The sequence below is a fragment of the Hippocampus bargibanti genome, unplaced genomic scaffold (assembly GCF_051943395.1).
Source record: "Hippocampus bargibanti isolate YZ-2025 unplaced genomic scaffold, ASM5194339v1 Contig00150, whole genome shotgun sequence".
NCBI classification, from domain to species: Eukaryota; Metazoa; Chordata; class Actinopteri; order Syngnathiformes; family Syngnathidae; genus Hippocampus; species Hippocampus bargibanti.
The window spans coordinates 3,524-23,867 of NW_028296995.1; the positions used below are offsets into that span (position 1 = coordinate 3,524).

Here is a 20,344-nt window from a genome sequence, read left to right on the forward strand (position 1 = left end):
ATATAGTGTTCATTTGACTGAGAAAACAAATTCTGTAAGCAAATAATCCCACTTGATAGTTATATTAACTTGATTTAACTGAGAAAAACATTCAGTAATCAAATAACAACACTTGATATTGATATATAGTGTTCATTTGACTGAGAAAACAAATTCTGTAAGCAAATAATCCCACTTGATAGTTATATTAACTTGATTTAACTGAGAAAAACATTCAGTAATCAAATAACAACACTTGATATTGATATATAGTGTTCATTTGACTGAGAAAACAAATTCTGTAAGCAAATAATCCCACTTGATAGTTATATTAACTTGATTTAACTGAGAAAAACATTCAGTAATCAAATAACAACACTTGATATTGATATATAGTGTTCATTTGACTGAGAAAACAAATTCTGTAAGCAAATAATCCCACTTGATAGTTATATTAACTTGATTTAACTGAGAAAAACATTCAGTAATCAAATAACAACACTTGATATTGATATATAGTGTTCATTTTGACTGAGAAAACAAGTTATATTCTGTAAGCAATATAACTCCCACTTTTGTTTATTTAATACTGAGAAAAATATTAACTTAACATTTAACTGAGAAAATTCTGTAAGCACATTCAGTAATCAGTAATAACACACTTGATATCAGATTATATTGTTCATTTTACTGAGAAAACAAATTCTGTACAAGCAAATAATCCCACTTGATAGTTATATTAACTTGATTTAACTGAGAAAAACATTCAGTAATCAAATAACAACTTGATATTGATATATAGTGTTCATTTGACTGAGAAAACAAATTCTGTAAGCAAATAATCCCACTTGATAGTTATATTAACTTGATTTAACTGAGAAAAACATTCAGTAATCAAATAACAACACTTGATATTGATATATAGTGTTCATTTGACTGAGAAAACAAATTCTGTAAGCAAATAATCCCACTTGACAGTTATATTAACTTGATTTAACTGAGAAAAACATTCAGTAATCAAATAACAACACTTGATATTGATATATAGTGTTCATTTGACTGAGAAAACAAATTCTGTAAGCAAATAATCCCACTTGACAGTTATATTAACTTGATTTAACTGAGAAAAACATTCAGTAATCAAATAACAACACTTGATATTGATATATAGTGTTCATTTGACTGAGAAAACAAATTCTGTAAGCAAATAATCCCACTTGATAGTTATATTAACTTGATTTAACTGAGAAAAAAAACTGACAGGTTTTTTAAAGTGTATATGTGTGAAATATGCTTTAAGTGTTGACTTTGAGAGGTTTTTTAAAGTGTATATGTGTGAAATATGCTTCAAGTGTTGACTTTGAGAGGTTTTTTAAAGTGTATATGTGTGAAATATGCTTTAAAGTTGACTTTGAGAGGTTTTTTAATGTGTATATGTGTGAAATATGCTTCCTTTCGTTCATTAATGGTGAAACGCTGCCGTTTGGTGGCCGAAAGCGCGCATCGCACCTCATTGAAGGAAAATATACACACGGTTTATCTAAGTCCGTTTAAAATGGGATGGGCGAAGGAAAGTTGAGCAAAAGCTCCTGAAAATAGTCTAGGGGGAGTTACGCGGTGTCATTTGTTTGAATTTATTAGAAAGAGAACCGTGCCGGCAACTTAAAAACAGTATGCGGCTTCAGATGACATCATTCGGTACGGAGCGTCGCGGGGGACAAAAGAGTGAAAGCTATACACCGCGCGGCGACGCCTCCCGCGAGATACTTCCGGTTCGTCGTCAGGGGAGGAGGTCAAAACAAAGATGGAGGGCGCCGCATGGCGGGTGAGTCAACTTTTACTTTAAAACGGGCTAGAATGACACATCCGCGACATTCTAGTGGGTGTTAAAGACGGCGAAGGGATCTCTGAGATAAGTTTGAGGCCAACTGTGAGCAAAAGAGGACCGTGACGTCGAAAAACGGTCAAAAACGGTCGAAAAAACGGTCGCGTTTGACGGTTGGGGGGGGTGGGGGGCGGGGGGGACGCGTTATCGATCGTAGGGGAGCTTAAAATGGCTTTCCATAAAGCCACGCTTAACCAAATAAGCTTTTCCGGGTTCTTTACAGAGGGAAGGAAGTCAGTAATCAAATAACAACACTTGATATTGATATATATTGTTCATTTGACTGATAAAATCAATTCTGTAAGCAAATAATCCCACTTGATAGTTATATTAACTTGATTTAACTGAGAAAAACATTCAGTAATCAAATAACAACACTTGATATTGATATATAGTGTTCATTTGACTGAGAAAACAAATTCTGTAAGCAAATAATCCCACTTGATAGTTATATTAACTTGATTTAACTGAGAAAAACATTCAGTAATCAAATAACAACACTTGATATTGATATATATTGTTCATTTTACTGAGAAAACAAATTCTGTAAGCAAATAATCCCACTTCATTTATTATTAGTAGTAGTATTGTTGTTATTATTATGATATATATCAATATGCATGTGTTTTTCAGCTCCTATCATGGGTACAGGTACGAAAAGTGACTGAAGCTTTTAAAGGACAACCGACACTTTTGCACAACTTGTTTTCCATCAACAAAAATGACTTCAAATGACTTCTACATGACTTCAAATGACTTCTACATGCCCAGGTGAGCTGTTACGGACGCTTGACAGCGTACTGTCATATTCTATATTATTACTATTATTAGTATTGTTGTTATTATTATGATATAGTATCAATATGCATGTGTATTTTCAGCTCCTACCATGGGTACAGGTACGAAAAGTGACTGAAGCTTTTAAAGGACAACCGACACTTTTGCACAACTTGTTTTCCATCAAGAAGAATGACTTCAAATGACAAATGACTTCAAATGACTTCTACATGCCCAGGTGAGCTGTTACGGACGCTTGACAGCGTACTGTCATATTCTATATTATTACTATTATTAGTATTGTTGTTATTATTATGATATAGTATCAATATGCATGTGTTTTTTTCAGCTCCTATCATGGGCACAGGTACGAAAAGTGACTGAAGCTTTTAAAGGACAACCGACACTTTTGCACAACATCATCAACAAAAATGACTTCAAATGACTTCAAATGACTTCAAATGACTTCTACATGCCTGGGTGAGCTGTTACGGACGCTTGACAGCGTACTGTCATATTCTATATTATTACTATTATTAGTATTGTTGTTATTATTATGATATAGTATCAATATGCATGTTTTTTTCAGCTCCTACCATGGGTACAGGTACGAAAAGTGACTGAAGCTTTTAAAGGACAACCGACACTTTTGCGCAACATCAAGAAAAATGACTTCAAATGACTTCAAATGACTTCAAATGACTTCTACATGCCTGGGTGAGCTGTTACGGACGCTTGACAGCGTACTGTCATATTCTATATTATTACTATTATTAGTATTGTTGTTATTATTATGATATAGTATCAATATGCATGTGTTTTTCAGCTCCTACCATGGGTACAGGTACGAAAAGTGACTGAAGCTTTTAAAGGACAACCGACACTTTTGCACAACTTGTTTTCCATCAAGAAAAATGACTTCAAATGACTTCTACATGACTTCAAATGACTTCTACATGCCCGGGTGAGCTGTTACGGACGCTTGACAGCGTACTGTCATATTCTATATTATTGCTATTATTAGTATTGTTGTTATTATTATGATATAGTATCAATATGCATGTTATTTTCAGCTCCTATCATGGGCACAGGTACGAAAAGTGACTGAAGCTTTTAAAGGACAACCGACACTTTTTGCATCAACATCAAGAAAAATGACTTCAAATGACTTCAAATGACTTCAAATGACTTCTACATGCCCAGGGTGAGCTGTTACGGACGCTTGACAGCGTGCTGTCATATTCTATTATAGTAGTATTGTTGTTATTATTATGATATAGTATCAATATGCATGTTATTTTCAGCTCCTACCATGGGCACAGGTACGAAAAGTGACTGAAGCTTTTAAAGGACAACCGACACTTTTGCACAACTTGTTTTCCATCAACAAAAATGACTTCAAATGACTTCACATGACTTCAAATGACTTCTACATGCCCGGGTGAGCTGTTACGGACGCTTGACAGCGTACTGTCATATTCTATATTATTATTATTAGTATTGTTGTTATTATTATGATATAGTATCAATATGCATGTTATTTTCAGCTCCTATCATGGGCACAGGTACGAAAAGTGACTGAAGCTTTTAAAGGACAACCGACACTTTTGCACAACTTGTTTTCCATCAACAAAAATGACTTCAAATGACTTCAACATGACTTCAAATGACTTCTACATGCCCAGGTGAGCTGTTACGGACGCTTGACAGCGTACTGTCATATTCTATATTATTACTATTAGTAGTATTGTTGTTATTATTATGATATAGTATCAATATGCATGTTATTTTCAGCTCCTACCATGGGCACAGGTACGAAAAGTGACTGAAGCTTTTAAAGGACAACCGACACTTTTGCGCAACATCAAGAAAAATGACTTCAAATGACTTCAAATGACTTCAAATGACTTCTACATGCCCGGGTGAGCTGTTACGGACGCTTGACAGCGTACTGTCATATTCTATATTATTATTAGTAGTAGTATTGTTGTTATTATTATGATATAGTATCAATATGCATGTGTTTTTCAGCTCCTACCATGGGTACAGGTACGAAAAGTGACTGAAGCTTTTAAAGGACAACCGACACTTTTGCGCAACATCAAGAAAAATGACTTCAAATGACTTCAAATGACTTCAAATGACTTCTACATGCCCAGGTGAGCTGTTACGGACGCTTGACAGCGTACTGTCATATTCTATATTATTACTATTATTAGTATTGTTGTTATTATTATGATATAGTATCAATATGCATGTTATTTTCAGCTCCTATCATGGGCACAGGTACGAAAAGTGACTGAAGCTTTTAAAGGACAACCGACACTTTTGCACAACTGACTTCTAAATGACTTCAAATTTCTACATCAAGCTGTTACGGAAAATGACTTCAAATGACTTCTGAAGCTTTTACATGCCCAAGGTGATGACTTCTACATGTTGAGCTGTTACGGACGCTTGACAGCGTACTGTCATATTCTATATTATTACTATTATTAGTATTGTTGTTATTATTATGATATAGTATCAATATGCATGTTATTTTCAGCTCCTATACATGGGCACAGGTACGAAAAGTGACTGAAGCTTTTAAAGGACAACCGACACTTTTGCATCAACATGTGTTTTTTTCCATCAACGAAAAAATGACTTCAAAACTTTTGACTTCTACATGACTTCAAATGACTTCTACATGCCCAGGTGAGCTGTTACGGACGCTTGACAGCGTACTGTCATATTCTATATTATTATTTGTAGTAGTATTGTTGTTATTATTATGATATAGTATCTATATACTGATGAAATGTATTCTTATGATGAAATGAAATGTATTCTTATGATGAAATGAAATGGATTATTATGATGAAACCACACTGCACGAGTCCAACTTTGACGTTTTCTCTCTTTCAGTGTGGGTTAAATGCTCAGCCAGCACTTCCGCAATGAGATTCCAAAGTCATCTGAAGTCAAGGGAGTCAAGGAGGGCCGCTTAAGAGTTGCGGACGACGTCAAGACAATACAGGGTATGTATTGGATTGGATTGGATTGGATTTGCCTTTATTAGTCTCGCGGTAAAGAAACAATATTGATGAAATAAATCCTCCCTAAATAACTCCCTCCACAGTCGCAGTTGTCCTTTCCGTCCGCCAGAGGGCTCCAGAGACCTTCCGAACGAGCCTGCCGGCCGGCCGCCGGCCAGCCGCCGGCCGTCTCCCCGGTCATAACGCGGTGCTATATTTCAAGCAGACCTCACTTTGGCCTTTTTCTCGGTTTGTTTTGCTTTTGCCTAGAATAACTGATTTTTAAATGACCTCGTCGCTAGGTTTGCCGTCTGAGGAAGATCCGGATACGGCGAGTGACTGGCCGGCCGCTCACCTGGACGACGCGCGACGACTTCCGACGCCGACGTCCTGGGTACGGCGAGCTGCGTCCGTAACGACGAGTAAGGCCATCGTCGTCATTCTTTCCTGGCTTTTTGCTGCTTCCCGGTTGTATTGAATTTCTTTGACATCCTAGACGTACGGCGCTACCTCACTCGACGTTTCTAATCGAGGCGTGTGGCCCGTTGTCAATCGTCTGTCTTTTTTTGCCCTTTGTCCTTGACAGGCGGCGGGCGGCGGGCGGCGAGCGGCTTTGCGGCGGCGAGCTACGGCAGGAGCGCAGCGGGCTTTGCGGAGCCCAATATAATATTCGATTCAATTTCAATAAAATTGAAATGCTCATTTCAGTCAAAAGTGTGTCGTCCCTCGTTCTTGTCCATCACCTCCGCGAATATGCTCCAAGTGTTGACTTTGACAGGTTTTATAAAGTGTATAAGTGTGAAATATGATCCCAGTGTTGATTTGACAGGTTTTATAAAGTGTATAAGTGTGAAATATGATCCCAGTGCTGACTGACAGGTTTTATAAAGTGTATAAGTGTGAAATATGCACCCAGTGCTGACTGACAGGTTTTTTAAAATGTATAAGTGTAAAATATGCACCCAGTGCTGACTGACAGGTTTTTTAAAATGTATAAGTGTAAAATATGCACCCAGTGCTGACTGACAGGTTTTATAAAATGTATAAGTGTGAAATATGCACCCAGTGCTGACTGACAGGTTTTATAAAGTGTATAAGTGTGAAATATGCACCCAGTGCTGACTGACAGGTTTTATAAAGTGTATAAGTGTGAAATATGCACCCAGTGCTGACAGGTTTTTGACGTCAGGCGTCGGCCGGGATGAAGGTTTTATAAAGTGTATAAGTGTGAAATAGCGTATAAGACCACGGTCGGAGACGGGAAGCGGAGCTGAAGATGTCGAGGTTTCCTTTGGGAGCTACCGGGTCGGATAGGACGGGAGAGAAAGGATGCTGAGCCTTAGCCTTCAAGTGCCAGGCGGGAGACCGAGAGAGAGGAAGAACGGCTTTACGGATGCTGAGCCTTCAAGTGCCAGGCGGGAGACCGAGAGAGAGGAAGAACGGCTTTACGGATGCTGAGCCTTCAAGTGCCAGGCGGGAGACCGAGAGAGAGGAAGAACGGCTTTACGGATGCTGAGCCTTCAAGTGCCAGGCGGGAGACCGAGAGAGAGGAAGAACGGCTTTACGGATGCTGTCAAAGAGGACGCCGCGTCGCTTCGTGTGAGCGGGTTGGCTAGATGATGCGACTTCCGGATAGAGTCGAGGTTCCTTATTAGGACGACTCGTGTGCGTCGGATGGAGGGAGGGAGAAGGTTATTGACACGTGTGGCTCCCGTAGGCTCTCATCAGACCGACTCGCGGGAGCGCATCCTTTGACCCGCGCCGGCCGGGCATCACCGGTATAGAAGTAGAAGGCGCGAATACGATTCGCTCATATGGTTACACGCGCGAAGCCAGCCGGCGCCGGAGAAGAGGATGCGCAAAGCCGGGATAGGTGGAGGACATTGATTCGATGCGGCGAGCCCCTGAGGGGAAAAGCCGAAAGGAAAGGAAGAAGACGGCAAAGACGGTGATTATATCAACCTCTGAAATGGAGCGCCCCGGGGGTTTCCCTTTTTTTTTTTTTTTTTTTTTGAAACAGTTTTGCACATTTGCACAGCTTCAGGTTGACGTTTTTATACTTTCACGCTCAGAATATCTCATTTTCTATCATTTAGCCCCTTTACCCCCTTCAAATCGCTGCCCCCGACTTCCCCCCGACTGCAAATTCCCCCGTTTGCGGGAGGAATAAGGGGTTTCTGATATTTCGCCACCTCCTCCATCAAACAGCTGTGCTCAAAAAGCCCCCCGCAGCCGGCATACGGTGAACGGACGGGGCTCCGCGCGTGGCTTTGACTGAGAAAAAAAAAGAAAAGACACACTATTCAAAGCAAAAGGCTGTTTGAGGGCGATAAACGTGTGTTTATTGACGCCGTAGGATGGCTACGCGGCGTGGCTAACTTTTAGCTTCGTGAGGACTAGGGGGGAAACGGCCCGGACGGCGCGGAGCGGGTGGAACTACAACTCGGGGCGCGCTCTCCATAGGAAAGAATGGGATCCGGGGCGATAGACGACTACTACTCCCAGAATGCCGCGCGCCCGACCGACCAATCGCGACGCCCGTTCGGCGAGGGGCGGGTCGAGGCGGCGGCTCCCTCCGCTCCCTCTCTCGCTCCTCGGCCGAAACGCGTGGCTGCCGGGGCAGGCGACGAGGGAACTCGGCCGGAGCGGCGCGTCGGAGGTCGTCGACGGTCCAAAACGTAAGTTATCTCCCCCCTCGCGCCGTCACGGTGGCCGTAGCCGGCGCGGCGGCGCGTGAAAGCTCGCTTCGGCCGTGTAAAAGGGCCCGGCGGTCGCGTGGAAGCCTGCTCCGGTAGCGGTTAGCCGCTAGCGCTAACGGGGCCTCCACTGCGAGAGCCGGGTAGTTTAGCCACTAAAAATCACTTCTAAAGTCGTTTTTGTTATTCTAAGGCGTGTAGTTTTAGTTAATCAGACGATATCCTACCGTTAGGTGATACTTTAAGGTTAGGGTTACTGTTTGGGCACACTAGACAGGGTGCTGCCACATTCTATATTATTATTAGTAGTAGTAGTAGTAGTAGTATTAGTAGTATTGTTGTTATTATGATATAGTATCAATATGCATGTTATTTTCAGCTCCTATCATGGGCGCAGGTACGAAAAGTGACTGAAGCTTTTAAAGGACAACCGACACTTTTGCACAACTTGTTTTCCATCAACAAAAATGACTTCAAATGACTTCTACATGACTTCAAATGACTTCTACATGCCCAGGTGAGCTGTTATATTATTACTATTACTCAGGACGCTTGACAGCGTGCTGTCATATTCTATATTATTAGTATATTGTTATTATTATGATATAGTATCAATATGCATGTTATTTTCAGCTCCTATCATGGGCACAGGTACGAAAAGTGACTGAAGCTTTTAAAGGACAACCGACACTTTTGCACAACTTGTTTTCCATCAACAAAAATGACTTCAAATGACTTCTACATGACTTCAAATGACTTCTACATAGGTGAGCTGTTATAGGACGCTTGACAGCGTACTGTCATATGCATATTACTTTTCAGCTCCTATCATGGGCACAGGTACGAAAAGTGACTGAAGCTTTTAAAGGACAACCGACACTTTTGCACAACTTGTTTTCCATCAACAAAAATGACTTCAAATGACTTCTACATGACTTCAAATGACTTCTACATGCCCAGGTGAGCTGTTACGGACGCTTGACAGCGTACTGTCATATTCTATATTATTACTATTATTAGTATTGTTGTTATTATTATGATTCAGCTCCTATCATGGGCACAGGTACGAAAAGTGACTGAAGCTTTTAAAGGACAACCGACACTTTTGCACAACTTGTTTTCCATCAACAAAAATGACTTCAAATGACTTCTACATGACTTCAAATGACTTCTACATGCCCAGGTGAGCTGTTACGGACGCTTGACAGCGTACTGTCATATTACTATTATTAGTATTGTTGTTATTATTATGATATAGTATCAATATGCATGTTATTTTCAGCTCCTATCATGGGCACAGGTACGAAAAGTGACTGAAGCTTTTAAAGGACAACCGACACTTTTGCACAACTTGTTTTCCATCAACAAAAATGACTTCAAATGACTTCTACATGACTTCAAATGACTTCTACATGCCCAGGTGAGCTGTTACGGACGCTTGACAGCGTACTGTCATATTCTATATTATTACTATTATTAGTATTGTTGTTATTATTATGATATAGTATCAATATGCATGTTATTTTCAGCTCCTATCATGGGCACAGGTACGAAAAGTGACTGAAGCTTTTAAAGGACAACCGACACTTTTGCACAACTTGTTTTCCATCAACAAAAATGACTTCAAATGACTTCTACATGACTTCAAATGACTTCTACATGCCCAGGTGAGCTGTTACGGACGCTTGACAGCGTACTGTCATATTCTATATTATTACTATTATTAAGTATTGTTGTTATTATTATGATATAGTATCAATATGCATGTTATTTTCAGCTCCTATCATGGGCACAGGTACGAAAAGTGACTGAAGCTTTTAAAGGACAACCGACACTTTTGCACAACTTGTTTTCCATCAACAAAAATGACTTCAAATGACTTCTACATGACTTCAAATGACTTCTACATGCCCAGGTGAGCTGTTACGGACGCTTGACAGCGTACTGTCATATTCTATATTATTACTATTATTAGTATTGTTGTTATTATTATGATATAGTATCAATATGCATGTTATTTTCAGCTCCTATCATGGGCACAGGTACGAAAAGTGACTGAAGCTTTTAAAGGACAACCGACACTTTTGCACAACTTGTTTTCCATCAACAAAAATGACTTCAAATGACTTCTACATGACTTCAAATGACTTCTACATGCCCAGGTGAGCTGTTACGGACGCTTGACAGCGTACTGTCATATTCTATATTATTACTATTATTAGTATTGTTGTTATTATTATGATATAGTATCAATATGCATGTTATTTTCAGCTCCTATCATGGGCACAGGTACGAAAAGTGACTGAAGCTTTTAAAGGACAACCGACACTTTTGCACAACTTGTTTTCCATCAACAAAAATGACTTCAAATGACTTCTACATGACTTCAAATGACTTCTACATGCCCAGGTGAGCTGTTACGGACGCTTGACAGCGTACTGTCATATTCTATATTATTACTATTATTAGTATTGTTGTTATTATTATGATATAGTATCAATATGCATGTTATTTTCAGCTCCTATCATGGGCACAGGTACGAAAAGTGACTGAAGCTTTTAAAGGACAACCGACACTTTTGCACAACTTGTTTTCCATCAACAAAAATGACTTCAAATGACTTCTACATGACTTCAAATGACTTCTACATGCCCAGGTGAGCTGTTACGGACGCTTGACAGCGTACTGTCATATTCTATATTATTACTATTATTAGTATTGTTGTTATTATTATGATATAGTATCAATATGCATGTTATTTTCAGCTCCTATCATGGGCACAGGTACGAAAAGTGACTGAAGCTTTTAAAGGACAACCGACACTTTTGCACAACTTGTTTTCCATCAACAAAAATGACTTCAAATGACTTCTACATGACTTCAAATGACTTCTACATGCCCAGGTGAGCTGTTACGGACGCTTGACAGCGTACTGTCATATTCTATATTATTACTATTATTAGTATTGTTGTTATTATTATGATATAGTATCAATATGCATGTTATTTTCAGCTCCTATCATGGGCACAGGTACGAAAAGTGACTGAAGCTTTTAAAGGACAACCGACACTTTTGCACAACTTGTTTTCCATCAACAAAAATGACTTCAAATGACTTCTACATGACTTCAAATGACTTCTACATGCCCAGGTGAGCTGTTACGGACGCTTGACAGCGTACTGTCATATTCTATATTATTACTATTATTAGTATTGTTGTTATTATTATGATATAGTATCAATATGCATGTTATTTTCAGCTCCTATCATGGGCACAGGTACGAAAAGTGACTGAAGCTTTTAAAGGACAACCGACACTTTTGCACAACTTGTTTTCCATCAACAAAAATGACTTCTACATGACTTCAAATGACTTCTACATGCCCAGGTGAGCTGTTACGGACGCTTGACAGCGTACTGTCATATTCTATATTATTACTATTAGTAGTATTGTTGTTATTATTATGATATAGTATCAATATGCATGTTATTTTCAGCTCCTATCATGGGCACAGGTACGAAAAGTGACTGAAGCTTTTAAAGGACAACCGACACTTTTGCACAACTTGTTTTCCATCAACAAAAATGACTTCAAATGACTTCTACATGACTTCAAATGACTTCTACATGCCCAGGTGAGCTGTTACGGACGCTTGACAGCGTACTGTCATATTCTATATTATTACTATTAGTAGTATTGTTGTTATTATTATGATATAGTATCAATATGCATGTTATTTTCAGCTCCTATCATGGGCACAGGTACGAAAAGTGACTGAAGCTTTTAAAGGACAACCGACACTTTTGCACAACTTGTTTTCCATCAACAAAAATGACTTCAAATGACTTCTACATGACTTCAAATGACTTCTACATGCCCAGGTGAGCTGTTACGGACGCTTGACAGCGTACTGTCATATTCTATATTATTACTATTATTAGTATTGTTGTTATTATTATGATATAGTATCAATATGCATGTTATTTTCAGCTCCTATCATGGGCACAGGTACGAAAAGTGACTGAAGCTTTTAAAGGACAACCGACACTTTTGCACAACTTGTTTTCCATCAACAAAAATGACTTCAAATGACTTCTACATGACTTCAAATGACTTCTACATGCCCAGGTGAGCTGTTACGGACGCTTGACAGCGTACTGTCATATTCTATATTATTACTATTATTAGTATTGTTGTTATTATTATGATATAGTATCAATATGCATGTTATTTTCAGCTCCTATCATGGGCACAGGTACGAAAAGTGACTGAAGCTTTTAAAGGACAACCGACACTTTTGCACAACTTGTTTTCCATCAACAAAAATGACTTCAAATGACTTCTACATGACTTCAAATGACTTCTACATGCCCAGGTGAGCTGTTACGGACGCTTGACAGCGTACTGTCATATTCTATATTATTACTATTATTAGTATTGTTGTTATTATTATGATATAGTATCAATATGCATGTTATTTTCAGCTCCTATCATGGGCACAGGTACGAAAAGTGACTGAAGCTTTTAAAGGACAACCGACACTTTTGCACAACTTGTTTTCCATCAACAAAAATGACTTCAAATGACTTCTACATGACTTCAAATGACTTCTACATGCCCAGGTGAGCTGTTACGGACGCTTGACAGCGTACTGTCATATTCTATATTATTACTATTATTAGTATTGTTGTTATTATTATGATATAGTATCAATATGCATGTTATTTTCAGCTCCTATCATGGGCACAGGTACGAAAAGTGACTGAAGCTTTTAAAGGACAACCGACACTTTTGCACAACTTGTTTTCCATCAACAAAAATGACTTCAAATGACTTCTACATGACTTCAAATGACTTCTACATGCCCAGGTGAGCTGTTACGGACGCTTGACAGCGTACTGTCATATTCTATATTATTACTATTATTAGTATTGTTGTTATTATTATGATATAGTATCAATATGCATGTTATTTTCAGCTCCTATCATGGGCACAGGTACGAAAAGTGACTGAAGCTTTTAAAGGACAACCGACACTTTTGCACAACTTGTTTTCCATCAACAAAAATGACTTCAAATGACTTCTACATGACTTCAAATGACTTCTACATGCCCAGGTGAGCTGTTACGGACGCTTGACAGCGTACTGTCATATTCTATATTATTACTATTATTAGTATTGTTGTTATTATTATGATATAGTATCAATATGCATGTTATTTTCAGCTCCTATCATGGGCACAGGTACGAAAAGTGACTGAAGCTTTTAAAGGACAACCGACACTTTTGCACAACTTGTTTTCCATCAACAAAAATGACTTCAAATGACTTCTACATGACTTCAAATGACTTCTACATGCCCAGGTGAGCTGTTACGGACGCTTGACAGCGTACTGTCATATTCTATATTATTACTATTATTAGTATTGTTGTTATTATTATGATATAGTATCAATATGCATGTTATTTTCAGCTCCTATCATGGGCACAGGTACGAAAAGTGACTGAAGCTTTTAAAGGACAACCGACACTTTTGCACAACTTGTTTTCCATCAACAAAAATGACTTCAAATGACTTCTACATGACTTCAAATGACTTCTACATGCCCAGGTGAGCTGTTACGGACGCTTGACAGCGTGCTGTCATATTCTATATTATTATTAGTAGTAGTATTGTTGTTATTATTATGATATAGTATCAATATGCATGTTATTTTCAGCTCCTATCATGGGCACAGGTACGAAAAGTGACTGAAGCTTTTAAAGGACAACCGACACTTTTGCACAACTTGTTTTCCATCAACAAAAATGACTTCAAATGACTTCTACATGACTTCAAATGACTTCTACATGCCCAGGTGAGCTGTTACGGACGCTTGACAGCGTACTGTCATATTCTATATTATTACTATTATTAGTATTGTTGTTATTATTATGATATAGTATCAATATGCATGTTATTTTCAGCTCCTATCATGGGCACAGGTACGAAAAGTGACTGAAGCTTTTAAAGGACAACCGACACTTTTGCACAACTTGTTTTCCATCAACAAAAATGACTTCAAATGACTTCTACATGACTTCAAATGACTTCTACATGCCCAGGTGAGCTGTTACGGACGCTTGACAGCGTACTGTCATATTCTATATTATTACTATTATTAGTATTGTTGTTATTATTATGATATAGTATCAATATGCATGTTATTTTCAGCTCCTATCATGGGCACAGGTACGAAAAGTGACTGAAGCTTTTAAAGGACAACCGACACTTTTGCACAACTTGTTTTCCATCAACAAAAATGACTTCAAATGACTTCTACATGACTTCAAATGACTTCTACATGCCCAGGTGAGCTGTTACGGACGCTTGACAGCGTACTGTCATATTCTATATTATTACTATTATTAGTATTGTTGTTATTATTATGATATAGTATCAATATGCATGTTATTTTCAGCTCCTATCATGGGCACAGGTACGAAAAGTGACTGAAGCTTTTAAAGGACAACCGACACTTTTGCACAACTTGTTTTCCATCAACAAAAATGACTTCAAATGACTTCTACATGACTTCAAATGACTTCTACATGCCCAGGTGAGCTGTTACGGACGCTTGACAGCGTGCTGTCATATTCTATATTATTATTAGTAGTAGTATTGTTGTTATTATTATGATATAGTATCAATATGCATGTTATTTTCAGCTCCTATCATGGGCACAGGTACGAAAAGTGACTGAAGCTTTTAAAGGACAACCGACACTTTTGCACAACTTGTTTTCCATCAACAAAAATGACTTCTACATGACTTCAAATGACTTCTACATGCCCAGGTGAGCTGTTACGGACGCTTGACAGCGTACTGTCATATTCTATATTATTACTATTATTAGTATTGTTGTTATTATTATGATATAGTATCAATATGCATGTTATTTTCAGCTCCTATCATGGGCACAGGTACGAAAAGTGACTGAAGCTTTTAAAGGACAACCGACACTTTTGCACAACTTGTTTTCCATCAAGAAAAATGACTTCAAATGACTTCTACATGACTTCAAATGACTTCTACATGCCCAGGTGAGCTGTTACGGACGCTTGACAGCGTACTGTCATATTCTATATTATTACTATTATTAGTATTGTTGTTATTATTATGATATAGTATCAATATGCATGTTTTTTCAGCTCCTATCATGGGCACAGGTACGAAAAGTGACTGAAGCTTTTAAAGGACAACCGACACTTTTGCACAACTTGTTTTCCATCAACAAAAATGACTTCAAATGACTTCTACATGACTTCAAATGACTTCTACATGCCCAGGTGAGCTGTCACGGACGCTTGACAGCGTACTGTCATATTCTATATTATTACTATTATTAGTATTGTTGTTATTATTATGATATAGTATCAATATGCATGTTATTTTCAGCTCCTATCATGGGCACAGGTACGAAAAGTGACTGAAGCTTTTAAAGGACAACCGACACTTTTGCACAACTTGTTTTCCATCAACAAAAATGACTTCAAATGACTTCAAATGACTTCTACATGCCTGGGTGAGCTGTTACGGACGCTTGACAGCGTACTGTCATATTCTATATTATTACTATTATTAGTATTGTTGTTATTATTATGATATAGTATCAATATGCATGTTATTTTCAGCTCCTACCATGGGCACAGGTACGAAAAGTGACTGAAGCTTTTAAAGGACAACCGACACTTTTGCACAACTTGTTTTCCATCAAGAAAAATGACTTCAAATGACTTCAAATGACTTCTACATGCCTGGGTGAGCTGTTACGGACGCTTGACAGCGTGCTGTCATATTCTATATTATTATATTATTAGTATTGTTGTTATTATTATGATATAGTATCAATATGCATGTTATTTTCAGCTCCTACCATGGGCACAGGTACGAAAAGTGACTGAAGCTTTTAAAGGACAACCGACACTTTTGCTCAACTTTGTTTTCCATCAAGAAAAATGACTTCAAATGACTTCAAATGACTTCAAATGACTTCTACATGCCCAGGTGAGCTGTTACGGACGCTTGACAGCGTACTGTCATATTCTATATTATTACTATTATTAGTATTGTTGTTATTATTATGATATAGTATCAATGGCAAGGTATTCCCCATTCATTTCTATGCAGGTGCAGTACCTTCGTCGACCGCCAGGGTGAAGGCCTCCAAGCAGTACCTCAGGTGGCCACCTGAGGGCCCCCTAACCTACCTGTCAATCATGTAAAAAAAAAAAAAAAAAGTGTTGCAGTCCCTCGTTTGACCTCGTAGGGGGCGCTCGTCCCATTCATTTTGAATGGCAGGGTATTCCCCCATTCATTTCTATGCATGTGCAAAAAAAAAAGTCGCAGTACCTCGTTCGTCCTCCTAGGAGGCGCTTGTCCCATTCATTTTCAATGGCAATGTATTCCCCATTCATTTCTATGCAGGTGCAGTACCTTCGTCGACCGCCAGGGTGAAGGCCTCCAAGCGGTACCTCAGGTGGCCACCTGAGGGCCCCCTAACCTACCTGTCAATCATGTAAAAAAAAAAAAAAAAAAAAAGTGTTGCAGTACCTCGTTCGCCCTCGTAGGGGGCGCTCGTCCCATTCATTTTGAATGGCAGGGTATTCCCCCATTCATTTCTATGCATGTGCAAAAAAAAAGTCGCAGTACCTCGTTCGTCCTCCTAGGAGGCGCTTGTCCCATTCATTTTCAATGGCAATGTATTCCCCATTCATTTCTATGCAGGTGCAGTACCTTCGTCGACCGCCAGGGTGAAGGCCTCCAAGCGGTACCTCAGGTGGCCACCTGAGGGCCCCCTAACCTACCTGTCAATCATAAAAAAAAAAAAAAAAAAGTGTTGCAGTACCTCGTTCGCCCTCGTAGGGGGCGCTCGTCCCATTCATTTTGAATGGCAGGGTATTCCCCCATTCATTTCTATGCATGTGCAAAAAAAAAGTCGCAGTACCTCGTTCGTCCTCCTAGGAGGCGCTTGTCCCATTCATTTTCAATGGCAATGTATTCCCCATTCATTTCTATGCAGGTGCAGTACCTTCGTCGACCGCCAGGGTGAAGGCCTCCAAGCGGTACCTCAGGTGGCCACCTGAGGGCCCCCTAACCTACCTGTCAATCATGTAAAAAAAAAAAAAAAAAAAAAAAGTGTTGCAGTACCTCGTTCGCCCTCGTAGGGGGCGCTCGTCCCATTCATTTTGAATGGCAGGGTATTCCCCCATTCATTTCTATGCATGTGCAAAAAAAAAGTCGCAGTACCTCGTTCGTCCTCCTAGGAGGCGCTTGTCCCATTCATTTTCAATGGCAATGTATTCCCCATTCATTTCTATGCAGGTGCAGTACCTTCGTCGACCGCCAGGGTGAAGGCCTCCAAGCGGTACCTCAGGTGGCCACCTGAGGGCCCCCTAACCTACCTGTCAATCATGTAAAAAAAAAAAAAAAAAAAGTGTTGCAGTACCTCGTTCGCCCTCGTAGGGGGCGCTCGTCCCATTCATTTTGAATGGCAGGGTATTCCCCCATTCATTTCTATGCATGTGCAAAAAAAAAGTCGCAGTACCTCGTTCGTCCTCCTAGGAGGCGCTTGTCCCATTCATTTTCAATGGCAATGTATTCCCCATTCATTTCTATGCAGGTGCAGTACCTTCGTCGACCGCCAGGATGAAGGCCTCCAAGCAGTACCTCATGTGGCCACCTGAGGGCCCCCTAACCTACCTGTCAATCATGTAAAAAAAAAAAAAAAAAAAAGTGTTGCAGTCCCTCGTTCGTCCTCGTAGGGGGCGCTCGTCCCATTCATTTTGAATGGCAGGGTATTCCCCCATTCATTTCTATGCATGTGCAAAAAAAAAGTCGCAGTACCTCGTTCGTCCTCCTAGGAGGCGCTTGTCCCATTCATTTTCAATGGCAATGTATTCCCCATTCATTTCTATGCAGGTGCAGTACCTTCGTCGACCGCCAGGATGAAGGCCTCCAAGCAGTACCTCATGTGGCCACCTGAGGGCCCCCTAACCTACCTGTCAATCATGTAAAAAAAAAAAAAAAAAAGTGTTGCAGTCCCTCGTTTGTCCTCGTAGGGGGCGCTCGTCCCATTCATTTTGAATGGCAGGGTATTCCCCCATTCATTTCTATGCATGTGCAAAAAAAAAGTCGCAGTACCTCGTTCGTCCTCCTAGGAGGCGCTTGTCCCATTCATTTTCAATGGCAATGTATTCCCCATTCATTTCTATGCAGGTGCAGTACCTTCGTCGACCGCCAGGATGAAGGCCTCCAAGCAGTACCTCATGTGGCCACCTGAGGGCCCCCTAACCTACCTGTCAATCATGTAAAAAAAAAAAAAAAGTGTTGCAGTCCCTCGTTTGTCCTCGTAGGGGGCGCTCGTCCCATTCATTTTGAATGGCAGGGTATTCCCCCATTCATTTCTATGCATGTGCAAAAAAAAAGTCGCAGTACCTCGTTCGTCCTCCTAGGAGGCGCTTGTCCCATTCATTTTCAATGGCAATGTATTCCCCATTCATTTCTATGCAGGTGCAGTACCTTCGTCGACCGCCAGGATGAAGGCCTCCAAGCAGTACCTCATGTGGCCACCTGAGGGCCCCCTAACCTACCTGTCAATCATGTAAAAAAAAAAAAAAAAAAAGTGTTGCAGTCCCTCGTTTGTCCTCGTAGGGGGCGCTCGTCCCATTCATTTTGAATGGCAGGGTATTCCCCCATTCATTTCTATGCATGTGCAAAAAAAAAGTCGCAGTACCTCGTTCGTCCTCCTAGGAGGCGCTTGTCCCATTCATTTTCAATGGCAATGTGTTCCCCATTCATTTCTATGCAGGTGCAGTACCTTCGTCGACCGCCAGGATGAAGGCCTCCAAGCAGTACCTCATGTGGCCACCTGAGGGCCCCCTAACCTACCTGTCAATCATGTAAAAAAAAAAAAAAAAAAGTGTTGCAGTCCCTCGTTTGTCCTCGTAGGGGGCGCTCGTCCCATTCATTTTGAATGGCAGGGTATTCCCCCATTCATTTCTATGCATGTGCAAAAAAAAAGTCGCAGTACCTCGTTCGTCCTCCTAGGAGGCGCTTGTCCCATTCATTTTCAATGGCAAGGTGTTCCCCATTCATTTCTATGCAGGTGCAGTACCTTCGTCGACCGCCAGGATGAAGGCCTCCAAGCAGTACCTCATGTGGCCACCTGAGGGCCCCCTAACCTACCTGTCAATCATGTAAAAAAAAAAAAAAAAAATAAGTGTTGCAGTCCCTCGTTTGTCCTCGCAGGGGGCGCTCGTCCCATTCATTTTGAATGGCAGGGTATTCCCCCATTCATTTCTATGCATGTGCAAAAAAAAAGTCGCAGTACCTCGTTCGTCCTCCTAGGAGGCGCTTGTCCCATTCATTTTCAATGGCAGGGTGTTCCCCATTCATTTCTATGCAGGTGCAGTACCTTCGTCGACCGCCAGGATGAAGGCCTCCAAGCAGTACCTCATGTGGCCACCTGAGGGCCCCCTAACCTACCTGTCAATCATGTAAAAAAAAAAAAAATAAGTGTTGCAGTCCCTCGTTTGTCCTCGCAGGGGGCGCTCGTCCCATTCATTTTGAATGGCAGGGTATTCCCCCATTCATTTCTATGCATGTGCAAAAAAAAAGTCGCAGTACCTCGTTCGTCCTCCTAGGAGGCGCTTGTCCCATTCATTTTCAATGGCAGGGTGTTCCCCATTCATTTCTATGCAGGTGCAGTACCTTCGTCGACCGCCAGGATGAAGGCCTCCAAGCAGTACCTCATGTGGCCACCTGAGGGCCCCCTAACCTACCTGTCAATCATGTAAAAAAAAAAAAAATAAGTGTTGCAGTCCCTCGTTTGTCCTCGCAGGGGGCGCTCGTCCCATTCATTTTGAATGGCAGGGTATTCCCCCATTCATTTCTATGCATGTGCAAAAAAAAAGTCGCAGTACCTCGTTCGTCCTCCTAGGAGGCGC

The 20,344-nt window shown here is 40.3% G+C and overlaps 2 long non-coding RNA genes across 17 annotated transcripts; both read left to right on the forward strand.

The window, feature by feature from the left end:
• Nucleotides 1-2,502: 2,502 nt before the first annotated feature.
• LOC148881284 (uncharacterized) lies at nt 2,503-6,375 on the forward strand. Of its 16 annotated transcripts, none has more exons than XR_016114014.1 (9): nt 2,503-2,635; nt 3,231-3,358; nt 3,468-3,605; nt 3,946-4,082; nt 4,436-4,563; nt 4,673-4,800; nt 5,552-5,664; nt 5,766-6,083; nt 6,248-6,375. It is a non-coding gene; the product is annotated as an uncharacterized LOC148881284 (long non-coding RNA). The 16 variants fall into 16 exon arrangements; XR_016114018.1 differs by having other exon boundaries at nt 3,249-3,358; XR_016114017.1 differs by lacking the exon at nt 2,503-2,635 and adding an exon at nt 2,847-2,879.
• Nucleotides 6,376-15,037: 8,662 nt separating this feature from the next.
• On the forward strand, nt 15,038-16,828 carry LOC148881285 (uncharacterized). The gene is made up of 3 exons (XR_016114029.1): nt 15,038-15,192; nt 16,031-16,157; nt 16,266-16,828. It is a non-coding gene; the product is annotated as an uncharacterized LOC148881285 (long non-coding RNA).
• The last annotated feature ends 3,516 nt before the right edge of the window (nt 16,829-20,344 follow it).